At 43.2% G+C, this 26220-nt stretch overlaps 1 long non-coding RNA gene across 3 annotated transcripts in view; it reads right to left on the bottom strand.

Moving 5' to 3' along the window:
* Positions 1 to 3949: 3949 nt before the first annotated feature.
* Positions 3950 to 26220, bottom strand: part of LOC141424072 (uncharacterized) — a 59153-nt gene continuing 36882 nt past the window's right edge. For 2 of the 3 annotated variants that reach the window (XR_012448898.1, XR_012448897.1), the window contains exons 2-4: positions 7336 to 7448; positions 5874 to 5944; positions 3952 to 5036 (exon numbers count right to left, since the gene is read on the bottom strand). This is a non-coding gene — a long non-coding RNA (uncharacterized lncRNA). Of the gene's footprint in view, positions 5037 to 5873; positions 5945 to 7335; positions 7449 to 26220 lie in introns of all 3 variants that reach the window. The other variant, XR_012448899.1, reaches the window with a different exon arrangement.

The following is a 26220-nucleotide window of genomic DNA, read 5'->3' as shown; positions in this document are numbered from 1 at the left end:
CTTAAAAGGCTCTCTCTGGTGAACACATAGGGTCACAAGGGAGGACACAAATTAAGCACTGTTGGCTAAATCTTGGTGAGAAGGTGGTGGCTTAAAGCAAAGTAATAGGGGAGGGTGATAGAAGTATATTTCTGGGTATGGTCAATTGTGAAGGTAAAGCTAAGAGGATTTGCTAATGGGACAGATTTAAGGATGACTCCAAGCCTTTTGACAGAAGCAGCAGGAAGTATGGTGTTGCATGGGAAAGGAATCCAGCTGGATGCCAGTGGCTACTCATCCTAGCTACTCAGGAGGCAGGGATCAGGAAGATCCCAGTTTGAGGCAAATCTGGGCAAATAGTTTGTGACTCTTTCTCAAAAAAAAACTCTACACAAAAAAGAGTGGCTAAAGCAGTAGAGATCCTGCCTAGCAAGCCTAGCAAGTGTGAGGCCCTGAATTCAAATCCCATGCCATCAAAAACCAGAAAGAAATTCACTAAAAATTAAACATAATAAAAAGAAGGAAAAAATGAACAAAAACAAAGAAAAAATAAATGAATACAAAGAAGAAAGACGAAAACAAAGTATGCAGTTCGCTTTTACTGGTATGGGGAGACTTCAGGAGGATGTTTAGTGGCAAGCAATAGGAATTGAATTTGAAGTATGTCAATGAGCTATTCACAGGGAGAATTATGGAGTCAAAAGTACAGTATCCCACATCCAGGAGGTTGGTCTTAGGAAGAAGCTGCAAGCTGGGAGATATTTTCAGATGCTAGATAGTAAAGCTCTCAAACCAGACACAACAGTGGGCTGTAATCTCAGCTACTCCAGAGACTGTGGCAGGAAATTTACTTGAATTTGAGCCCAGGAGTTTTAGGACAGCTTGGGCAGCATGCTCATTGGTAGAACACTTGCCTAGTGTGAATGAGGCCCTGGGTTCCATCCCTTGTACCACAAAAGAAAAGAAACAAACCTAAGAGGACTGCCTAACACATAGAAGATATTTATTAAATTTGTGTAATGAAACAGCAATCAAGAGTCTCCCCAAAAAGAAAAGTCCAGGACCTGATGGATTCTCTGCTGAATTCTATCAGACCTTTAAAGAAGAACTGATACCAACCCTCCTTAAACTGTTCCATGAAATAGAAAGGGAAGGAAAACTGCCAAACATATTTTATGAAGCCACTATTACACTTATCCCAAAACCAGGCAAAGACACCTCCAAAAAGGAGAACTATAGGCCAATCTCCTTAATGAACATTGATGCAAAAATCCTCAACAAAATAATGGCAAACCGAATTCAGCAACACATCAAAAAGATTATCCACCATGACCAGGTAGGCTTCATCCCAGGGATGCAGGGGTGGTTCAACATACGAAAATCAATAAACGTAATAAACCACATTAACAGAAGCAAAGACAAAAACCACTTGATCATCTCAATAGACGCAGAAAAAGCCTTTGATAAGATCCAACATCATTTCATGATAAAAGCTCTAAGAAAACTAGGAATAGAAGGAAAGTTCCTCAACATTATAAAAGCTATATATGACAAACCTACAGCCAGCATTATACTTAACGGAGAAAAATTAAAACCGTTCCCTCTAAAATCAGGAACCAGACAAGGATGCCCACTATCTCCACTCCTATTCAACATAGTACTGGAATTCCTAGCCAGAGCAATTAGGCAAGAAGAAGGAATAAAAGGAATACAAATAGGTAAAGAAACTGTCAAAATATCCCTATTTGCAGACGACATGATCCTATACCTTAAAGACCCAAAAAACTCTACTCAGAAGCTTCTAGACATCATCAATAGCTATAGCAAAGTAGCAGGATATAAAATCAACATAGAAAAATCATTAGCATTTCTATACACTAACAATGAGCAAACGGAAAAAGAATGTATGAAAACAATTCCATTTACAATAGCCTCAAAAAAAATCAAATACCTAGGTGTAAACCTAACAAAAGATGTGAAAGACCTCTACAAGGAAAACTATACACTTCTGAAGAAAGAGATTGAGGAAGACTATAGAAAGTGGAGAGATCTCCCATGCTCATGGATTGGTAGAATCAACATAGTAAAAATGTCGATACTCCCCAAAGTAATCTACATGTTTAATGCAATTCCCATCAAAATTCCAATGACATTCATTAAAGAGATTGAAAAATCTACTGTGAAATTTATATGGAAACACAAGAGGCCACGAATAGCCAAGGCAATACTCAGTCAAAAGAACAATGCAGGAGGTATCACAATACCTGACTTCAAACTATATTACAAAGCAATAACAATAAAAACAGCATGGTACTGGCACAAAAACAGACATGAAGACCAGTGGAACAGAATAGAGGATCCAGATATGAAGCCACACAACTATGAGCAACTTATCTTTGACAAAGGAGCTAAAAATATACGATGGAGAAATAGCAGCCTCTTCAACAAAAACTGCTGGGAAAACTGGTTAGCAGTCTGCAAAAAACTGAAACTAGATCCATGTATATCACCCTATACCAAGATTAACTCAAAATGGATCAAGGATCTTAATATCAGACCCCAAACTCTTAAGTTGATACAAGAAAAAGTAGGAAATACTCTGGAGTTAGTAGGTATAGGTAAAAACTTTCTCAATGAAACCCCAGCAGCACAGCAACTAAGAGATAGCATAGATAAATGGGACCTCATAAAACTAAAAAGCTTCTGTTCATCAAAAGAAATGGTCTCTAAACTGAAGAGAACACCCACAGAGTGGGAGAAAATATTTGCCAATTATACATCAGACAAAGGACTGATAACCAGAATATACAGGGAACTTAAAAAACTAAATTCTCCCAAAACTAATGAACCAATAAAGAAATGGGCATGTGAACTAAACAGAACTTTCTCAAAAGAAGAAATTCAAATGGCCAGAAAACACATGAAAAAATGCTCACCATCTCTAGCAATAAAGGAAATGCAAATTAAAACCACACTAAGATTCCACCTCACCCCTGTTAGAATAGCCATCATCAGCAACACCACCAACAACAGGTGTTGGCGAGGATGTGGGGAAAAAGGAACCCTTTTACACTGTTGGTGGGAATGTAGACTAGTACAACCACTCTGGAAAAAAGTTTGGAGGCTACTTAAAAAGATGGACATCGATCTACCATTTGATCCAGCAATACCACTCTTGGGGATATACCCAAAAGACTGTTACTCCAGAGGCACCTGCACATCCATGTTTATTGCGGCACTATTCACAATAGCCAAGTTATGGAAACAGCCAAGATGTCCCAGCACTGACGAATGGATTAAGAAAATGTGGTATCTATACACAATGGAATTCTATGCAGCCATGAAGAAGAACGAAATGTTATCATTCGCTGGTAAATGGATGGAATTGGAGAACATCATTCTGAGTGAGGTTAGCCTGGCTCAAAAGACCAAAAATCGTATGTTCTCCCTCATATGTGGACATTAGATCAAGGGCAAACACAACAAGGGGATTGGACTATGAGCACATGATAAAAGCGAGAGCACACAAGGGAGGGGTGAGGATAGGTAAGACACCTAAAAAACTAGCTAGCATTTGTTGCCCTTAACGCAGAGAAACTAAAGCAGATACCTTAAAGCAACTGAGGCCAATAGGAAAAGGGGACCAGGAACTAGAGAAAAGGTTAGATCAAAAAGAATTAACCTAGAAGGTAACACCCACACACAGGAAATCAATGTGAGTCAATGCCCTGTATAGCTATCCTTATCTCAACCAGCAAAACCCCTTGTTCCTTCCTATTATTGCTTATACTCTCTCTACAACAAAATTAGAGATAAGGGCAAAATAGTTTCTGCTGGGTATTGAGGGGGGGAGCGGGAGGGGGTGGAGTGGGTGGTAAGGGAGGGGGTGGGGGCAGGGGGGAGAAATGAACCAAGCCTTGTATGCACATATGAATAATAAAAGAAAAATGAAAAAAAATAAAATAAAATAAAATAAAATAATGAACACATAAAAAAAAAAAAAAAAAAAGAAACCTGAGTATGGCATTACACACCCATAATCCCGGCACTCAGGAGGTTGAGGCAGGAAGATCAAGAGTTTGAGTCCAACTTGGGCTACAAAGCAAGACCCTGTCTCAAAAAAACAAACAAACAAACAAAAAAAAATATATATATATGGAATGAATATGCAGGGTCAAAGAACAGAATTACAACAAATTTAAAGATCTCAAATTGGCTTTCTTTGTGACTCTAAAATCAGTCAGCACTTCAGTCCTTAAGATAGAATGCTGTTCAGGTGGCCATGTAGAGGCATTTAGTTTTACAAATAGATGAGGGCTGAAGAAAACAGAAAGCAGGTTAGTCATTTCAAAGTTGGTTCTCTGATAGGCAGGAAAAGGGAAACAAAAAATAGGAAAATAACTAACATCAGCTTACCCTTTTCGGAAGGGTTAAGGCAGAGGAACGTCATTATCATGATGATTGAAACTAGCCTATTTGGGAACTGTGGCTGTTATCTGTCTTGATTTCTCAGAAAGTCAGGTAACAACTTAGATTTTTGGACACTAGGCCCAAACGCCTGGGATTCTACATGCCAAGTTTGACCACTTGTCCCTATACACGAAATAAAGAAACAATAATGGTGAAGGGCAGAGAAAGGAAGAGGCAGAGCAGGCACTCCACCATCTTCACGGTACACACATGAGCTTCAGCTTTAAATGACAAAGAATTAGAGCAGGGGACAAAAGGCATGCATAGTTAAACTGTCCAAGTCACAGGTGGGTTCCAGTGGTTGAGTGGGGCCTGGTTGGCCATTATCTCAGTCCTTGTTCTTTGAGAGTTTCAGAGAAGTTGTTGTCAAGTGGCTGTCATCACTTGAGGGGAACAATCTGGTTCCCATGACATGATGACTCCTGGCTCCATGGTGCAGCCTCATCAGTTTAAGTAATTGTCCTCATTTGAAAGGGTGGTCAGTCCTGCAAGGCTGTGCTGTCCCTTAGGGGTAGTTTCCATTCCTTGTCATAAAGGAATGGAAATGATGTTATCAATCAGTCCTCTTCTTCCTTGATTCCCGGTGGCTGCAAGAGAGAATAGCTCAGTGCAAAGGACAACAGGTGCAACATGGAGACAGAGATATCAGGCTTTTCTCCTATTTTATTTAATACATGGACCCAAGTCAGTGCTTCTCAGCAAAAGCAGTTTAAGCACCTCTTTCAAGGTCACAGGGAACTTTTCTGAATAATTTCAGTTTTATTTTGGTCTGGCCCATTGGAGCCTACTGCAGGAGCTTAGTCCAAAATGATGGTCTCCCGTGGTTGTTATTAGTAACAGGGAGTCATGGAGCAGGGGTTTAAGCCATGTCAATTTGCTTCTTTGGCCCACTGCACCAACCTCATGTACCACGCACCTGTCAGGAACCCAAAGACTTTGGGACCCTGAAAATCCAGGGTGCTGGATGTCTGATCTTCAGAGCCCCTAACTGGGAACAGATATGTCAAGAGTCTAAAGTATCCCAGGCAGAAAGGGGGACTCAAGGTAGCTGTCAGAGTGCACTGAGCACAGAGATAGACACACCCCAGAACAACAAATGCAGTTTCCACAACAGGCCCTCCTGCTCCTGACCAGGGTGTCCACTCCCTGTAGACAAGTCAGAGGAGGATGAATGGCAAAGTTGTTTGGGATCAGAGCCCAAAGTCTGCAGCTGAGATGACTAGGGATCTGCTTTCACAACAGCAAGTCACCTGGCATAGACTAGACAGGTGGAGGTGGCCTTCTCACCTGGTCAGCACTGGGCAGGGCAGTGCCGGAGGTGGCCTCAGACACTGCCTCATTCCAGCTGCTGTGGGAGAAGGAATAGGACCCCACCCTCCCAAAGCACCTGTGGAGGAGGACACCTGCTCTCTTAGAACACTTACTCATCCCCAGGATAGCCAGAGAGAAGCACAGAGGCACAAGGAAGACTCGTCTATGGGAAGATGAAACCTCACTGCAAGAGAAAATAGGAGGAATTTGATTTTTATTCTCAGTGGAATTGGGTAGTGATGAGAAAGTACAAAGAAAGGGAGAAGGAGGAGGGGAAGAAAGGAGGAAGAAGGAGAAGGAAGAGAAGGAGAAAGAAGGAGAAGGAGGGGAAATAGAAAAGAAGGAGGAAGAGAAAGGAGAGGAGGAGGAGGAGGGAGGAGAAGAGGAGAAGGAGAAGAAGGAGGAGGAGTAGAAAAAGAGGAGAAGGGGGAGGAGAAAAAAGGAGAGAAGGAGAAGGAGAAGAAAGAAGGTGGAACACCAAGAAGTAGCTGGAGTCTGAGCTGTGGAAATGCCAGGAGATGTTTGCTTTGTAAACCCTCATGGTCTAGCATCTCTCACTCTCTCTATATCTCTCTCTCTCTCACTTTCTCTGTGTCTCTCTCTCTTTTTGTGTATGCGTCTCTCCTCCCTCTGTCTCTCTCTCTCTCTCTCTGTTTCTCTCTGTGTGTCTCTCTCTTTCTCTATGTCTTTCTCTGATTCTCTCTTTCTCTGTCTCAGTCTCTCTCTGTTTCTCTCTGTATGTCTCCCTCTCATTTCTCTCTGCTCTCTTCTCCTCCCTCTCCTCCTTTCCCCTCCATCACACCTGCTCTTGGTTCTGCTCTCTGCAGACCCCTGACTAATGCAGTCCTTGACTGTGTCTAGCACACATGCAGCAATGTTTAGTCAAGGCTGCTGTGAAGCTGACATACACTTTACACAAAACCTTGTCCAGTATTATCACTTCCTGCCTCAGTCTGATGCTTAAGAAGCTCTTGTGCGTGTGTGGTGCTGGGGATGGAACCAGGGCCTTGCACAGTATATCCAAGTGCACTGCCACTAAGCCACACCTCCAGCCCCAAGCAGCTTTTGAGGTGGGGGGCATTCCTCTGCATACACAACTTCTCTAACTGTTCTTCCACTGGTCAGGCATGTTGTCCTGTGACTTCCAGCACTGGGGACAGAGGGAAGGTCATTGTAACTGAAGTTACAGGTCACAGGCCCAACTCCACGGATTCCACATGTCCGGTCTGGCCAGTCACCTCCATGCATTAAATAGTGGTGACGACAGAGAAAAGATTTATTGCACAGCCCAGCACACTGCAGGAAGAGGAGAGGTCAGCACTGTAGCCCAGAATCAGAATAGACATAAGCTATATGTTTAAATAGAGGAAAAATTGGGGCAGGGGGAGAGAGGTATGTACAATTAAGCAGTCCCAGGCAAACTGTGATCTGGTTGGTCATTTTCTCAGCTCTGGTTCTGCGAGGGGTTCTAGAGAAGTTATCACTGTCATCACTTGAGAGAAGCGATCTGGTTTCCAGGAGATGATTGCTCTTGCTCCAGGGACCAGCACCATCAACATACGTAATTGTCCCTACCTGGGGGGTGGTCCATCATGTGAGGCTCTGCTGATCCTTTCCCTGGGGATAATTTCCATCTCTTGTTATAAAGATGTTACTGACCAGCCGTGTTCTTCCTGGAACCCAGGTGACTGCAGGGGAGAGAGACTCAGAGTAAAGGAGACAGATGCAAAATGGAGGCAGAGCCACCAAGCTTTTCCCCTGCTTTTAGTTAATTTGCCAGTCCAAGTAAGGAGTCAGTACTTTCAAGCAATAGCAGTTTCTAAGTACCTGTTATAATGTCACCATCTTTTTCCTGGGGGTGATATGTTCCCACTGCATCTAAATGTTCCGAAGTATAAAACCTGTCTGTTGAGCTAAAGTAGCTAAAACACAGAGGCACCCTGAGAAATGTGCTGGTCAACGCTCTTACTTCACACACGAGGGACACAGGCCGTTTGCCCAGCCCAGCTGGTGACAGAAGCTGCAACAGAGAGTCCTGGCTCGCCGGTGTCATGCCAAGCCGTGAGAAACAAGCAAGTTAAGGAAGTTTCTCTGGATCCCACCGCAGTGAATGGTGAAGCAAGATTTGAACCAGGTCCACCATACTGGCAACCTGTACTCTCTTGCCCACCCTTCGATGGGGAGGTAAGAGACACCCAGAGGGCTGGGCTATTTTCATTCACGCTTTTCTATTTCTCTGTTTCTTCTCTCTTTGACTGCTCTTGAACCAAACCACCTTGCGCTTCTTTCCCTCCTCGCAGACAGATCTCATCATTAAATGTCACTCAGCAGACATTTCCAGTGTGCTTTCTCTGTACTGTCACAGCGCTAAACACAGCAGATCTAAAGAGAAACAAACACCCAAACCTGCCACGCTGTCTCGTGGGAGGCGGAGGGGGCTGAGCCCAGACAGTAGAAGAGCATTTCCAATACAGAACAAGAGCGACTGAAAAACACACAGCGGGGACACCTGCTGTCAGAGGGATCTTAGAAAATGTAGTCACTCCTCTGTATCTGCAGAGGAGTGGTCCCAGGATGTCCTTCCGATAATTCCTTCTATAAAATGGCATAATGTTTGCACATAACCTGTGCAGACCCTCTGTATGTTGTAAATCGATTCTAGATGACTTATAATACCTAATACAATGTAAGTACCACGTAAATAGTAGAAAACACCTACATGTTCAGAACAGACACAAACATCCTGGGTCTATGTCAGCAACAACATAACCTTTCTTCTGAATAGTTTCCAATCTGTTGAATCTGCTGATGTGGAACCTACAGATAGGAAAGGCTGCCTGCACTTCCCTGAGAAAGTGCCACTTATGCTGAGGACCAAGGCCCTACAAAGGAGTTAACTAAGCAAGGAAGGATGGAGGAGGGGGGCAGGGCTAAGTGCACAGGCTCAGAGGCAGATGGTCTGGTTTTGAAACCAGCATTACCACTTAGCACCTGTGTGTGACTGTTCCCCACTGCAATTGTACTTCACTTCTACTATAAAATGACTAGTACCAGTACCTACCCTTCCGGTTGTGGTGAGGATTAAATGAGTTGATTCATGCAAATACTTAGTACCTGAGTACTCAAGTACCTAGTACTTAGTACTTGAGTTCAATGAGTATTCAGTTTAAAAATGCAGTGGGCAGCCAGGCGTGGTGGTACACACCTGTGATCCCAGCACTCCCGAGGCTGTGGGAGGAGGATCATGAGTTCAAGGCCAGCCTGGGCCACATAGCAAGATCCTGTCTCAAAAAAACTATACGTGTGCACACGTGTGTACTCACGCACACACCCATGTCCAATGAGCTAAGGAGTACATGACACTGGAAGAGAGGAAAGTACTGAGTGTTAACCAGTCTTTCAAGAAGCGTCACTTTGCAGGGAAGAGAAAACCAGTAGCTAAAGGTGACACAGGAACAAGAAAGGGTTTGCTTTTTAAAACAAGAAAAGGCCCAGCGTGTTTGTCGGAAGGGGTCAGTAAGACAGAGGTTGAAGATGTGGGGGAGGGGAAACAAGGGCTGAAGACAGCAAGCCCAGGATGCCCCAGGAGGCAAAAGGCAGTCTCAGGCACCCAGTCGGTGTCATGAGGGAGGCGAGATGGAGCAGATGCCAGTAAAAGGATGGGTGGGTGTGAGCAGGAAGCAGGGGGAAGTACCTTCTATTTGTTCCCTGAGGTAGAACTGTCCCTGTGAACTAAGAATGAGCAGGTGGGAGGTGAGCAGGGGCGGTCAGACACGTACACAGGGAAAAATGGACAAGAATGCTTCTCATAATAACCCCTGCGTGCCTAGAACTTGGCAACTCCCAAGATAGTGTCTTGACGTGTCCTCATTCCATCCTCCAAGCAACCCCAGGGAACAGTGTCATCACTCTTCTTTGTGGGGAGGAAACTGACCGAAGAAGGGTGAAGGCCCAAGGCTGGTTAGTGAGACCCCAGGCCTTCCAACCGTGGTCTTCCTATAGTTTGGACCTTAAATGTCCCCAGGGCCCATGTGTTTAAGGCTTGGTCCCAAAGCCCTTGGAGCTCTTGAGAGATGGTGGAAGCCTTAGGAGCTGAGTGGGAACTCTTGGGGGGAAGTTACTGGGGGCGTGTCGTTTAAGGGGATATTGAAACCTGTCTCTCATTTTCCTCTTCCTCTCTGCTTCCTGGACACCATGAGGTGAACACACACTCTGCCACACTCTCATGATGGTGTACTGTGCCCCCACGGGCCCAAAGCAACAGGGTCAAATGACCATGGACTGAAACCTCGGAAACCAGGAACCAAAAATAAACCTTTCTACCTGGATTGCCTCAGGTATTTTGTCACAGTAATGGAAATCTGCCTAACAAAGACCTCCACACTGGAGCTCTCTTGTGGGTCTTTCTGAAAGTGCCCACGTGCGTGCACACATACACACACACAACCTCCAGGCCCTGCTGCCCACTCTCATCTCCCTTGTAGAAAGAAGCAACGAAATGAAAGTGAGCAAAGTAGCCCTGGTTATAGGAATGATCAAAAATCTGCTCTCACTGAGGGAGAAATGTGAACTATTCACAGCTGAAAAAGAACTACAGGACAATGGGGACAGTATGCTAATGCTTGTGTACTAACTAGGTAGAAAAATCAAAATATGTACATGATTGTGTTTGCTTAGATGTGCATAAAATGTTCCTGGAAGAAGGCCCAAAAAACCAGTAAGGATGACTGCCTCTAGGAGGGAGCCTGGAAGAGGGAAAGGAAGGAGATATTTCAGGGTGTTCCCTTCTGGAAATAGTTAATGGAGTGTTAGGGCTGGGCATAGCACTTGTCTAGGTTTCATCCCCAGCACTGAACTAAAAAAGAAGTAAATATAAAATACACACAAGTACTTTGACTATTATGAGTCCCCGGCTACTCACATTAGGCACACCCTTGAATGAGACCGGCTGTAATGTACTGACAGAGTCCCCATTGTTCTGTCTTGGACCCTGGGCCCTTCCTTTTGCTCTCCCTTGGCCTCTACCCCTGGTACTTGCCCTTACATTAGGCTTTGGGTACTGAGGCATCAAACAGTGGCCCCAGACCCGAGCCTCATCCCTTTTGGCTGAGAAGGGTAGTCATATTAGACTCGACGATCTGGACTGTTCTTGTTTGCCTCTTTTGGTTGCCATAAACGCCTTCAATAAAGTTAGGCTAAAAATGAGAATTTTTTTTCAGTGCTGGGGATCAAACTTGGGTCCTCACACATGCCAGGCAAGCACTCTTATTCTGAGCTACACCATGAGGAAATTCTCGTAAGAGACTAGAGACTTTCGACCCTGAGAATAGTAATAAAGTGTGCCATATTCAGGAGCCCAGGGCATGCCAGAGATAGCCATCTCTTTAGTGGGCTGCCTGTCTTTCTGTCACTTTCCTGCTTCTGCCAGGGGGTCCAGCTGGCTGCCATGCTCCTGTCTGACCACAGCCCTGACACCAAAGCCACATCACAGCCCTGTCAGCCTACGACAAGGCTGCCCTGAGTCCCATGCCCAATCTGAACCAATCAGCTATGCCAAAGGAGTAGCTCACAAGGGTCAGGACAGGAAAACATGGGCCTCAGAGACAGTTGGCAGGGGCCTGTGAAAAGCCTCTCTTCTCCCTGAAAGGACTGTAGGTAGGGCATCACGTGATACACAAATATCCCCAGGACACCTTCAGTCCAGAAGCCCGAGTTCACCTCTCCAGGCAGGCCTGGCCTCACCTGACCTTGAGCGCTGCCTGTCCTGGATGTATTCTTGCAAACAGAGGTGAGGATGCCTTCCTGAGTCTGAGAGCCTAAAGAAACACCTGTGATCTTTGTCTCAAGGGAGAAGATCAGATTTATAAATAACTGACTACAAAGAGCCCATACAGACCCCTGGCCCTCTCCTCTCCTCTCCTCTCTCCACCAGCCTCTGGCAGCCACCCCACTTGCTGCCTTTGCCAGGATTCTAACCATGGTGAAAATAGTTAGCAATCCATGGACACAAAAATAGAGAAATGTAAGTTATAGAAAAAGCATGGGATTTAAAACCAGAAAGACTTGGATTTTATTTCTACCTCTCATCTTAGGCAAGACGATTATCCTCATAGAACCTGGGTTTCTTCATCTGCGAAGAAGAATCAATGACACCTATTCACAGAACTATCATGAGGATTAAGAGCTACCATGTGTCAAGCTAGCCTACTAGTTGACACATAGGAAATGTTCCACAAATGGCTGTCCCCATTCTTCCCCTTCTTTCTCTCTACATTTTCCTTTCCTGTCTTCCCTCAGCATGACAGTCATACTATAGTTCTCAATATTCCCACATGTTACTCAGGACTCTTTGGTTGCAAGTGACAACCTTATCAGGAAATGCACTGTCTTTATATAACCAAACTATACAGGCACAGTTGACTCTAGGGCCCAAAGGGTACCACCCACATCTGACTTTGGGTATTTATCAGCTCTGCTGTTACCAGCATCCACTTCATTTTCAGATAGTGTTTACTATATGTCAGGTCCCACACTAGGCTCAATGTTTCTTGGAAACATTGGTGAACAAAACAGACAAGCTCCTTGTCCTTGTGTACTTTACAGGGAGAAAGAGAAAGAGATAATAGACCTAATTAATAGTGGTAATACAGGGCTGGGGTGGAGCTCAATGGTAAAGCACTTGCCCACGATTCACACAGCCCACAGAATTATAAGAATAATACATAAGCACATTATAGAGCATGTGAGAAGGTGACAGTGCAGAGCCAAGGGGGTCCAAATGCCTGAAGTGGTAATAGAGTGAACTTCCAAGTAGGACAGTCAAAGGGGGTCCCAGGAGAAGGTACTCAAGAAGAAGGACCTGCCTCTCCTTTACATCTGGGGAAGGGTTCCAGGTGCAGAGAACAGGCACCAGGGCTCTCACCTGGGAGGAGTCAGTGTGCTCAGGCAACAAGAGGACCTGTATGGCTGGACAGAGTGAATGAGGGGAGAAGAGAAGAAAGTGAGATCAGAGAGTTACTTGGGGAGAGGAGATATGGAGGTAGACTGAGTAGGTCTTTGGAGGCTGTTTTAGCTATCTATTGCCTAATAACAAATTACCCCAAAAGTTTGCAGCTGAAACAAGAGCATTTGGGGCAGGGTTTGGTGGTGGGAGACAGGGTCTCATTATGTAGTCCGGGCTGATTTTGAATGTATGACCCTCCTTCCTCAGCCGCCCAAGTGGTGGGATTATAGGCATAGGTCACCATGCCTGGCAAAAGAACATTTATTATCCTATAGTTCCTGTGAGTCAGGAATCTGGACACGTCTCCGTGGAGCCCTCTCTTTTAGGTTCTGCCATTATTACAAGAAATTTGGTCCCCTGAACTCAATGCTTATTCACAAACAATAAGAGCAGGGTTTTAAGGAAAAGAAAATAAGGTTTATTCATTTTTCCAGGCAAAATGTGGACTGCAGAGCTGTTGCCTAAAGCTACAATCCTATTCCCTAGCAGGAAGGATGGATTTATAAGGAGAAGCTAAGGAGCTCAGTTTCAGGATATGTGACAGAGTGGGTGTCCCAGGCCAGGTATTGGCCTTGGTTCTTATCTCCCAGTTTACTGGCACCACAGCCTTGGAGTTGTGTTTGATAAGTCTTGTTTGACAAAGGTTTACTCCTTCTTGGCTATCAGAAAAGATAGGATAGTTGAGTTGAAAAAAAGTGTTAACCTTGGGCTTCCCAGCATGATGAGAAAAAGAGAAAAAGAGGGAAGAAGTCTTTATTTGAATCCCTGAATAACAAAGTCCAGCAAAACTGACCAGCAATGCAAGCTGGCTACAACCAAAAGTTTTTCCCTTTTGCAGTCCCGGTTACACTGCAATTCCGGTTCTGGCCAGGACTACAGTCTTCTCAAGGCATACTGAAGAGCAGAGAGCCCCCCATGACCACTGGTCAGCTTCAGGCCCTCATCAATGCCAGACTGAAGGTGTCAGTTCCTTGCCACATGAGCGCCTGCAATATGGCAGCTTGATTCATCAAAGTAAGCAAGCCAAGATAGTAGTCACAGTTACATCCGTTGACTCTGCCATATTCTGTTGGTTAGAAGCAGGTTACTAAGTCTAGCCTATACTTCAGGGCAAGGGATTACACGAGGGTGTGAGTACCAAGGCTGTCTTGGAGGTCAGAAGCTGACCATGTAGAGTCCATGACATGCGAAGCTACTATTGGGTTTTGAACAAAGACGCAGCATAATCCGATGTTAAAGAGTCATTCTGGCTGTGTTGAGAATAGATGGTGGGAGGCAGAAGTAAAGGAACGCGAGGAGGCCCAGCAGGATTTCAGATGGGAGACTGGGGTGGTAGCAGTGGTGAAGGGTGAGTGCATTCCGAGTCTATCTTGCAAGATTTCCTAATGGACCAGATGGAGGTATGAGATAAAGAGAGGCATCGGCACCAGGTGTGGGGTGCATTCCTGTTGTCCCAGCTTCTTGAGAAACTGAGGCAGGAATATCACTTGAGCCCACCAATTCAAGACCAACCTGGACCACATAGTGAAACCACATTTGAAAATGAGAGACAGAGACAAAGAGAAATATCAAAGCTCACTCGAAGACCTTTGAATCTAAGCAACTGGAAAGGTGAAAGTTAACATGTGTAGCAATAGCTCCCCCTTAGCTCTGTTCCCAAGCAAATCCAACAGAAAGAGAAAATCCTGCTTCCCCAGTAACTTCAGATTAAGGCCCAGATCTGGTGCCATTGGCATGGCGATGATGCTGAGATCAGAGGATGTGATTCTCTGACTGACTGGGTCATATATACAATCTAGAGATAGAAAAGGGATCAATTTCTCCTGAATCATAGTTTCAGGGTAGAGAGATTGATTCCCTGATGAAAAATCGAGTGCCGTTTTCTAAAATAAAGGGGAATGGATGTTTAGCTGGCCAAAACTGCAACAATCACAAGCCATCTGCTACAGTGTAGATCTTGACTGTGCCCAGAAGCCCATGTGTTAAAGGCTTGATCTCTATGGTGTCACTACTGGGAGATGGTGGGGCCTGTAGGAAGTGGGGCCTTGTGGGAGGAAGTTAGGTATTTGAGGATGTGCCTCAAAGAGGATATTGGGACCCCAGTTTCTTCCTTTTCCTTTTCCTCTTTTTTAATACCTGGCCATGAGGTAAGTGGTTTTGCTCTTCCATATATTCCCCCCATAATGTGTTACCTCACCACAGGTCCAAAAGCAATGGGGCCAACCAACCACAGACTGAAATCTCCAAAACAATGAGACAAAATAAAGCTTTCTCTTTTTGACAGTCTTGGGGTTTGAGCTCAGGACTTCACACTTGTAGGCAGGTGCTCTACCATTTGAGCTACTCTGCCAGCCCAACCTTTTTTCTTAATAAGTTGATTATCTCAGGTATTTGTTACAGTGACAGAAACCTAACACACCACCCTTGCTCGTGCCATTCTTTCAGCCAGGAATGTCTTTGTCTGCCATTATGGTCTGTATCTGAAATGCCCCCCCAAAAGCTCATGTGTTGAGGCTTGGTCCTCAGTGCAATGGTGTTCAGAGATGGGCTTTGAAGGCAATTTGATAATGAGAGCTCTAACCTTATCAATGGATTAATCTATTGACGGATTTATAATTGAACAGGCTGTTGGGAGGTGGTAGAAACTTTAGGAGGTGGAGCCCACTTGCATGGATGAGATTGGTCACTGGAAGTATGCCTTTGAAGTCTCTCTCTCTGTCTCTCTTTCTCTCTCTGTCTCCATAAGTATCTCTGCATCACCACATGCTCCCTGCCATGATGTTCTCCATCCCCACAGGTCTATAGGGATGAGGCAAGTGAACATGGACTAAAACCATGAGCCAAGATAAACCTTTCCTCCCTTTAGGTTATTTATCTCAGGTATATTGTCATAGAAAGCTAACTAACACATCTACCTACTCCACCTATTAAAATACTTCTCACCCTCCAAAGTTTGGCTTGAGTTCTTTTCTCCATGAGGATGTTTCTAATCTGACTCCCAGCCAAAATGAAGCTCTCCTTCTTCCATAATCCCAATCCTCTTGGTCTCCCTCTGTAGATTCTTTCTAGTCAATGGTCTATAGAAACTAGCCCAGGATGTCACTGACTTGAATTGTACTAAACTGAACTGAAAACAAGGACATTCAAGAAGGAAGTAAGGAGGACACACATAGTACTGTTCTACAGATGCTTTAATAGTGGACATTTGCATTCTGGGACTACCTAGCATTCAATCCCTCTTTTTTAACATCATACGAGTCCCCATCTGTAGAATGTCCTTCTGGAATGTAGTCATGATAAAAAATATTTTAAAAATTTTTAAATGACAGTTCCCATCTCTCCTCACCATAGCCAAAAAGCCTATATTCTTCCCCTTCCACTCCAGCCCCAATATACCTAAAATAAAATCATTCTCCTTCAGTTATCCAAAATCTCTTTCTATTGGTTGCAACCCAGAACATTGACTAATGGAGTCTGTCAGCCTCTCCACCATTACCCACAATTCTCATTTACAGTGGTAGACATTTGGCATGTTTTCCTGATGGCCAGCACCTTTTAAATAGTCTTTCTAATCTGGGCACCAGTAGCTCATGCCTGTAATTCTAGCTACTCAGGAGGCAGAGATCAGGAGGATCGAGGTTCAAAACCAGCCTGGGAAAATTGTTCATGAGAACCTATCTTGAAAAAAACCCACCAGAAAAAAAAAAAAAAAGGTTGGTGGAGTGACTCAAAGTGTAGGCCCTGAGTTCAAGCCCCCAGTTCCACAAAAAATAAATAAAGTCTGTGTCTGTGGAATTTCCTTACTTAATGTGACCAGTGACTTACTAACCAGAGGTAACCAAAATTGTGGTTAAAATGAATGAAGAAAGAGTGTGATATGCAGGTATCACGTGGGAGGTGTATTCCAGGGGAAGAGAGACATTGACAGTTAAGCCCTAGTGGGGAGAAAGTTCTAGTGTCTGATGACCAGTGTTGGAAGTGCAAGGTGTACTGCAAACATCCTAGTGTTACCAGACCCAGACTCACACTGCTCACCACTCAATACTCAATAGACAAGAGTTGATGGAAAGTTTTATTCAAGAGATGGCATCCTGAGACAATAGAGGAGCTATCATCCTCAAAGCTTCATCTTGGGGAACTCAGTTAATATCTTAATCACTTAGGTATGACTTCTCTTTAGAATACTGGGCAAAAGAGAGGGAATGGTACCCCTGTAAAAGACATAGGGGAGGGAGGTCAGCTTGCAAAGGAGCAGCCACTATTATATGGAATGGATGTGACCTCATCAGAAAGAGGCCCTGTGTAGCCCTTGAGTTGGGCTCTCTAGTTCTCCTGGAAGTTCTCTGAGAATCAAATATCCTCAAATAAATTCTTTTCTGACCAAACTTGCAAAGTTGAATTCTATGTTTTAAAAGTAAAATCTCTGACACACAGTGTGTGGGGAAAAACCCAAACAGACTCAAACTCAGTTTCTCCTACTACATACTCACAATGTGGATCATTTCTGTGACCCCAAAATGTGTGAAGATTTCTCTCCACCAGCAAAACAAAAAGCAACCAACTGTACAGCACATACCCTCAGTGTCTTCTGATACTATCTACCTGCTATCCCCCTTGCTTTCGATGACAATCTTAAGCCCCTGGCCATCTCACCTGTGTTTCTGACCCAGAGGCTATAAACCAGGGTTACCACAAAACCCCGCATGGGTTCAATTAATTTGTTTCAGCAGCTTACAGAACTCAGGGGAACATACTTGCTTAGTATAAAGGATATTACAAAGGATGACGAGACACATAGGGCAAGGAAAGAGGCAAGGAGCCAGATCTTCCATGTGCTCCTCTCCGGGAATTCCATGTGTTCAGCTCTCTAGAAGCTCTCTGAACCCATCTTATTGAGTTTCTAAGTAGGCTTCATTACATAGGCATGATTGATTAAATCACTGGCCCTTGGTGACTAACTTGGGCTATTGTTATGGTTTAAATATGATATGTCCCCCAAAAAGGCTTATGTGTTGAACAAACTCTTGATCCCCAGTTAGTAGAGACAATCACTACTCAGTGATTGAATGTGAGGTCTTTCACCTAATCAATGGATTCCTCCCCGCATGGATTCATAATATGGAGGCATTATTAGGAGGTGGCAGAAACTTTAGGAGATGGCGCCTAGCTAGTGGGAAGTTGGTCACTGGGGGTGTGCTTTGGAAGGATATATCTTGAGAGCTTGTTTAAAGGTTCTAGCAGAAGAGTACAACTGTAAACTTCCCCAGAACCCTTCCCAAAACCAGGACTGAGATAATGACCAACCAGGCCATACTCTGACCAAGACTATATGATAATTATGCATACCTTTCACTCCAAATTCTTTACCCATTTAAACCTAAAGTTCATCTCTGTAGCCCAAATATGGGCTGAAGAGCTCACTTTACCTCTTCCCAACATGCCTGTGCTGCATGATAAACCTTTCTCTACCCTTCACCATTACACACGTCTTTTCATTTGGCATTTCTAGGAAAGTGGTTGGACCTGACGTATAGAACCCCTGGAGTCTGGGACTGAGGCCTAAAACTCTGGTTTCAGCTTTGATGAGCCAGTCAGGAAAAAATGAACCCCTTGGGCGTTAGCCACTCCAAGCTAAGCTGACCCTAGACTGAGAGGAAAGATTGAATTGTTTCAGTGCAACTACTTTAATTATTTTCATTCCAGGAACCATCTCTTATTTTTCCACTTTGACCAGAATCAGCTGCTTTTTACCTTCATTTGGTCAGGCAGAGAAATGAACATCTGGACTCTGGGGGCCCTGAAGTTTGTCCCTTGGTAAGTTCTCCGTGATCAATGCATTTTGGGCCTTCCTCTTCCTTTTCCCTGTTATATGAAGCTCTTCTGAGCCATTTTGTGATTCAGCTATTTGGACTTTTGCTGCTTGTCTGACAGGGAAATTTGGATCCCTTGCTTGTAGGCTCTTGTGAACATTTGGGCTCATTTGAACTCATTTGGGCATCTGCCATTTGTGACAGGGAAGTTTGGACTTTGTACTGGTAACTAGCAGGGAAGGGATGTAAGGGACATAGAGATCACAGGGAGTTTGTGTTTGCGATCTTTGTTGTGATTTGCTTAAGAATGAAAACTGTTAAGACTCTCTTGTCCCAGAGGAAGAATTCTAGCAGACTAGTCTACTAAAAAAAAAGAAAGGGAAAAAAAAAAAAAGGCAAAAGGATGGGTTTGTCTAACAGTGCACTCTGAATTAATGTGATTGTTTTTATGTGTCATTTTGTATATTCCATTACTCTGTGTCTATAATGATTGACTTGATGGAAGATAAAATTCTGAGGGAGGCAACAATAGTCTTGTTGGAGATTTAGTCTTGCTTTAGCCATCAAGATGCCTCTAACAAAATGAGTCCTAAAGGATCAGATTTGGGCACAACTTAATCTGCTCCTAAAATTACTACAAATAATTGTGACCACTAAATTTTTGCATTTTTGAGCTCATTTTATGCACATGTAAATTGACATTTTTGGCATGCCTAATTTAAATTTTTTGCATGTGTGTTCATATTTAAGATGATTCTTATTGTAAAATTAATACAGAGAAATTATTCCTTCTGTTTTATCTATTTTTCCCCCTCTCTTATGTTGCCACGTTTAGAAAAACCAGTTATCCAAGGTTCTTATCTCAACCAGGTCTAACTAAAATGCAGACATTTGAGAATTATTCCTCTAACTTGGGAACAAGGAAAAAGGATTTTATGGACAGTAATCTTCATCTGTTTCATTCTGTCATAAGTATCATTTGGACTCAACCTCCTTTTATAGTGCATGGATCTATTAATAAATGTGTTTTTGTAAATTGTTATTAGACAGAGGAACACTTTAAGATTTCTTTCTTCCTGGGTCTTCATTAAAATATAAGGCAACTGAGGGCATTTCATTTTATTAAAAATTATTGTCAGGCTGGAGGTGTGGTTTAAGCGGTAGAGCATCTGCTTTGCAAGTGCAAAGTCCTGAGTTCAAACACTAGGCCCACTAAAAAAAATTTTTTTCAAAAATTTTGCAATTTAAAAGAGAAAAGAATCATCAAAAAAAGAAAGGGATGTAAGGAAAGTTTGGGAATATTTTTTGGAAAAGAAAGTTAAAGGGAAAGGGAAATGCTTTAGATGAGAAAGGGTTTTGTAGAGTAAGGTGTGTCCTAAAGGACTGCTCCAAAATGGAAAAAGAATGATAGGACAAAAACCAGAAAGTTCAGGAAAGTTACAATGTGTGTGAGTAGGTCTGAAGTACATAAAAGATGGAGCTTATGAAAAGTTTGTGATTAATTTTTAAATTATCTAAAGAATTTTCTAAAGTCAAAATTTAATGTACTGATCTAAAACAAGAACCTAATTCTCTGTGTCTATAGCAACAAGGTTATTTTAAGAATATTGTTCTATTCTTAGTAACTTTACAAGAAACTGGCTTGAAGGAAAGATTTTGTATTTTATCAAAATAATTGCTTATGTTTTCTGCATATTTTGTCAGACTTTTAACTACTTAAGGAACTAAGCCTTAACTGAATCAGAGTTCATTTAGTTACCTCTGTATGCTAAAGTCTTTCAAATGACCACTTCATAATTGTGGTTAAACAAAAAACTATTATTTTGAGTGATTCTAGTACATATAGTGTCCCATATGTCATTTTTATCTACATGTTGCACAAATTTTGCAGAATTTAATATATGTGCCTTTAATACATGTAAAATAAGAAGATAATGCTTTCTTTTACCAAAAATGCTTTACATATAAAGTTATCAATAAAACATTTGGTAATACCACTGTTTGTAATCAATACTATTTAGATGAAAAAACTGCCATTTTGGCAGTCCTAGAATTTAAACCTGTCCTACATCCATTTATCCATTTGTCTTAACTAAGTGAGTATATACTTATATATATATACTCAGTTAAGATATATATATTATATCTATGATACATTTGTACATTAGGAAATAAGGCTATTTGGGATCACCAGTACTATCTTCCTAACATGTAAGAGATCTAAAGTTTTGATTTTTTTTTTAGTACTATACACCTTATATACATCTTGTATAGCCAAAGATTCAAAATTTTACTCCAAGGTAAAAACTAAATTAACATGTATATATGATATCAATGTAGCTGTGATGCTAATAGTTACTGGTCCATTTACATGCTAAATCAACTTATGTTCCCTAAATATATAGAATGCAAACCTTAGGAAAACACTATCAAGCAGGATATTCCAAATTAAAATTGTTAGTGATGCTAGCTTTTTGCAGGCTTGTGTCCATGTATTCCTGACTATAACAAGAAGAGTTTGATAGTGCTAATATAATACTGTTGATCATAATTATTATCCTAAAATTCTGTATGCAATGGAAATAACTAGACTGTTCTATCAATTGCTAAACTGTTTTTTCAAAATTCTAACTACAGCTATTCTAGGTTTTTTGTCATCTACAGTTTGGTCCTTCTCTGGAACATTTTGTAGGCAAACACATAGAAGATGACTCTTATAAGTACTTATTTGTCAAATGATTAGCTCTTTTACTATCAATTTTTGTTGGTTTTATTGTGTAATTTCCTTAAAAACTTTGTTACTGTTGTCTGTTGACATTCTACAAAAGTACAACTTCTAATAATAACAATCTGAGCAGCATATTTTGAGATAATAGGACATCACCTAAAAACAGACAAAATTAAACTTAAGGATAGACTCCAGATAAGCCCAGCCTAAGAGTCACTCCTTCAAAACCTTTAAACTTGGCTTAAACTTGGCCAAAAGGGTCTTATTGGCACTGACTCCCACCTGATCTATTTGTCACTTCCCCTCTGACATGGGATAAGATCAGACCATCTGGCATACAGCTCATCCTGGTGGTGAAGAACCATTAAAACCAAACAACAGGGTGATTAATTTGGCAGATATCTTCAAAGAAAACTGTTCAAAAACAAGCAATTTGGAGGAAAACTGCTCAGAAAAGAAGGAAAATTGTCAGAATCCACATGAAGTCATGTCATGCCAACTCTTCCAAAAGTAACTCAAGCCAAGAGGCTATGAATAAAGGTTCATAGGTATAACTACCTGATGCTAAAGCCCTTCCCAGGCACCTCTGACAGAGGGAAACGCATACTTTTGGCCACGATCTTCTATTTAAGTAGAGACAAAACTCTTATTTCTACTGATTCCAAACATATCCTTTTAGTAGTCCATACTCATGGAGTTATTGTAAAAGGAGAATCCCCTACACGATTTATTTAATTGCATGCCTTCTTTTATTGCCTCTTGTATTCTGTTTTATAATGGTGTTTCTAGTTTTAGGCTTAAACATTGGATTCTTTTGTCTTATGTACTTCAGCTATTATTTATCCCTGGCCAGGAAACCTACAAACTCATATTGGCTAACCTACTACTTCCCTCAAGATTGAGGAATGTTCAGACATAAAGAAGGAATTACAACAGGTATAGAAACCGCTTTTGCTAAAAAACACTGACTTGTTACTTGGGCCCATGAATTAAAAGCATCTTGGTCTCTATTTTATATTTATCTGAGTTATTCACCTTGAAGCCACCTTGGAATCTAGGAAAGACAAGACTGATTGATTTATAATTCCTTTACAATGAGGGACAGAGGAAGCTGCCATTAAGAAAAGGAACAGCAAGCCTCCACAGGACAGACAAGAATGACTTGCTTATCCTAGCAGATATTACTCCCCTCAAGTGATGACGGCGATAGCAATTTCTATGGAACCCCCTCCCAAAACCACAACTGAGATTATAATCAGCCAAGTAGCTAGGATTACAGGCATGAGCCACCCAGGTTCTCATCTCTCTATGTGGTATGTTAGAGCAAGCAGCCATACCTTACATGTGGAACCCCTGGAGTTTGGGTCTACGGCCTACAAGCCCAGTTTCAAATGGGGTGACAGATGTTGTAGCCAGGTCCTCAAGGGTATATCTTGTCCTGGACCCTTCCTGTCTATCTCTGTGCATTCTGGCCACCATGAGCTACTTCATCCACCACATGCTCCCTTCCCATGATGCTCTGCCCAGAAGCAATGGAGCCAAGTGACCATGGACTGAATCCTTTGAAACTGTGAACCAAAATAAACCTTTCCTCCTTTCAAGTTATTGTTTCAGATATTTTCTCACAATGACAAAAAGCTAACACAGGTGTTTTAGGCCCTTTAATAGCTACTTATCTTAACTTTCATAGCTGACCTGACATTCTTGTGACTGATAAACTTCTCAGAATAGCCTAGCACATCTCTAACCTTTTCCTACCCTGAAGTTAAGAATGCTATAGCATCTAAAACCTATAGAGATTTCCCCATTTTACTGTAAACTGCCCACCCAATACTCCCACCAAAGTAATTGGTAAATGTATTTATTTGTGCTTTTTTTTGGTGTTGTGTAGCTATAAAAGTTCATGTAACCTCTTCCACAGTGGAACATGTGCTTCAGGGTAACTTTACTCCATTGTCCTGGGTCACAATCACTCATATTTGGCCCAGGATAAACTATCTTCTTATTTCCTTTAAAGCAGAGCCATTATTTTACATTGACACAAAGCACCTGATTCTTTTTAATACAGTCTATTACTCTGCATTAAACTCCAGCGATGAGGGTTAGTTATAAAACACCCACTTTAACCTAAGCATTAATGGCATTGGTGCAATCTGTAATCAGAAGACTTCCAAATTCTTTGTGTCCAAATTCTTTGTGAAGAATTTATCACAAGACACATGGGTATAAATGGAGTTTATTAAAAGTTAGGGAAGGAAAATTCAAAGGGGAGCATGGTGGAGCCCAGGTGGAGTCTGCCAACCGAGAGAGTGTGTTTCTGCTCTTCAGGTGCTTTTAAAACCTACCATAACCTATGGAGAGGGGAGAGCAAGGAGATTCCCATCCCATAATCAATGAGTGGGCAGAGGAATGGCGGTTCCCAGCCAGGGAAGGCAGTTCCCGAGCCAAAGCATGGTTAATCTAAGATGTAATGTTTTCCTCTGAATCCCACACTTTCCCCAATTTAGCCATCTGTTTAAGCAAAGGCAATATAACTTTCAGTGGTATCTGACTTCTGCTTTGGGATACTGAATCTTCTTTCTGTACAGAAATGACTCATTGATGTACCAGCTAATTGGACTGGCACCTGCTCCTGGTACACCTGACCTTTAATGTAGATATTATCCCAAACGATCATCCTTAACTGCCCACTACAGGGGCAATCCAAACAGAAGGCCATCTAAGAGTTAAAAATAGTTACAAGTATAAACACCTATAGGCAAAGTAACCATAATGTTAACGGCACTGGAGCAGTCTGTGATCAGAAGATCCTGGGTTTTGTGCTCCAAATGGAACAATCCAAGTAGAGCACATGGATGGGACCAATAATGAACAAGTGGGGAGAGGCATGGGCGGTTCCCAGCCAGGCAAGGGCAGTTCCCAGCCAGGCAAGGGTGATCTGGTCCATCCCCAGGCAACCAACAAGCCCCAGACTTTTCCTACTTCTAGTTTGCCTCAAACCTCAAATGAGGGAGCCACACTCTCTCTCTCTTTGCCTGTGGAATCCACCAGCACCCATAGTGACCCCTTCTTCTTCTTTCCCTTTCCTCACCTGGCAGAACAGGTGACTCCCCTTTCCTCAATAAAGCTATTCTACCTCACCCCAGCTACATGCTCTGCTTGGATTTTTCCATTTGGAGCACAAAAACCAGGATCTTCTGATCTCAGACTGCACCAGCACTGTAAACATTTGTGGTGAGCCAGCCAGGGGAAACTGACTGGTGAGATCCCAATATGCTATCTCTGCCAGTCTTTATTTTAACCCAACTTTTTCTGTCCTCTGGTACCACACCTCATCACCTGATGCTTCAGAACCAAACACCACTTATGGCTTGGGTGTTAAGGGACCCTCACACTGGGGCATTCATCCCACACTTGGGACTTGTTTGGAGCCCTGGCACAGACAGAGCCCACCCGATTAGCAGGGTGCAACATTCTCCAGGCAGGACTGATGAACCCTCACAAGCACCCCAAGGCGAGGGCTCATGTCCAAGTTACCTGGTCCTGCCCCTAGGGAATAGCCCACCTTAAAAGCTAACTGCCCCTTCCCCAACCCTATCCCCTCCCCCCCATCCTTTCCTTCATTGCATAGTGGGAGACACTACTCCAAGGTCTCTAACCACCGCGCCCCACCCCATGGCGGGTGACAATTAGAAATGCCCCTGCCATTTGGGCTGAGCTTCTCCACCCTTCTCCCCCATCTTTCTATTCTTCTCTTCTTTCCACGCCCCCCCATCTGGTGGTTTTAAAACAATAAATGGGAAGCACACCTCAGTCAGCCCATGCAGCTACAGGTCTTTTTTTTTTTTTTAAAGGAAAAAAAAAGCAGACCCTGGGAAAGCACAGCTGCTCAAAATATGGTCAGAGGGAGCCGCACATACAGGGAGCAAATAAACTACTAACCTGTGGGGTGGGAGGCTTATGTGCCCCTTGCAGTCACCCCCCCACCCCCGGGGGTGTGAGGACATAAAACTACACATTTCACACTTGTCAGGGAACACAATAACGGTAAAGGGAACAGAGCCTTGCTGCCCCATCCCAAGTACAGTGTCCTGGCTGCCGCTGATGACTGGGGACAGGCATGCACACACGGCTACCTGGGATACCCCTTGGGGGCAGGTACACGCAGTGTGGCACAGGCCGTGCAGCTTCTCAGCTGGCCACTCGAGGAAACCATGCCCGCGGTTTGCTACAAGGCCTGCGCACAGTTACTCAGTTGACTACTCGAGGTAACCACACCTGCAGTTCACAACGTTCAAGCACGGTTTCCCAGATAGCCCGTCAAGACAGCCACGCATGAATTTTTCTCCTTATGCCCCTTGGGGCAGATGGAAGTCCCACCCCCAGAGGCCCTGCCTCTGGAGATCTGTAAGTCCTGCCTCCGGAGGGCTGGAGCAGGTGCCATTAGCTCAGGACCCCCAAAATGCCTACCACTGCTGGTGCAGAATCCCCTCCTCCCAGATGTCCGGCACCATTTGGTAGGGCCTCTGGGCCCTTGGTTGCAAGGTGTGATCCTCCTTGGGCCTACCAGTGGCACAGGCCCTACTCCACCCTACCCCACTTCTCAGCATAGGCTGGAAGCCCCTCCCAGCCAGCACAGAGGCAGCGGCAGCTGCATATGTGCTGACATAAGTTACAGCTGTGGCTGTAACATACAAAGGGGGCTGTGACAGGTTATGAAACAGCCAAGATGCCCCACCGCTGACAAATGGATTAAGAAAATGTGGTATCTATACACAATGGAATTTTATGCAGCCATGAAGAAGAATGAAATGTTATCATTCGCAGGTAAATGGATGGAATTGGAGAACATCATTCTGAGTGAGGTTAGCCTGGCCCAAAGACCAAAAATCGTATGTTCTTCCTCATAAGCGGACATT

The sequence above is a fragment of the Castor canadensis genome, chromosome 6 (genome assembly GCF_047511655.1).
Source record: "Castor canadensis chromosome 6, mCasCan1.hap1v2, whole genome shotgun sequence".
NCBI classification, from domain to species: Eukaryota; Metazoa; Chordata; class Mammalia; order Rodentia; family Castoridae; genus Castor; species Castor canadensis.
The sequence above is the reverse complement of the archived record's forward strand: the minus strand, read 5'-3'. Positions and strand labels throughout refer to the sequence as shown.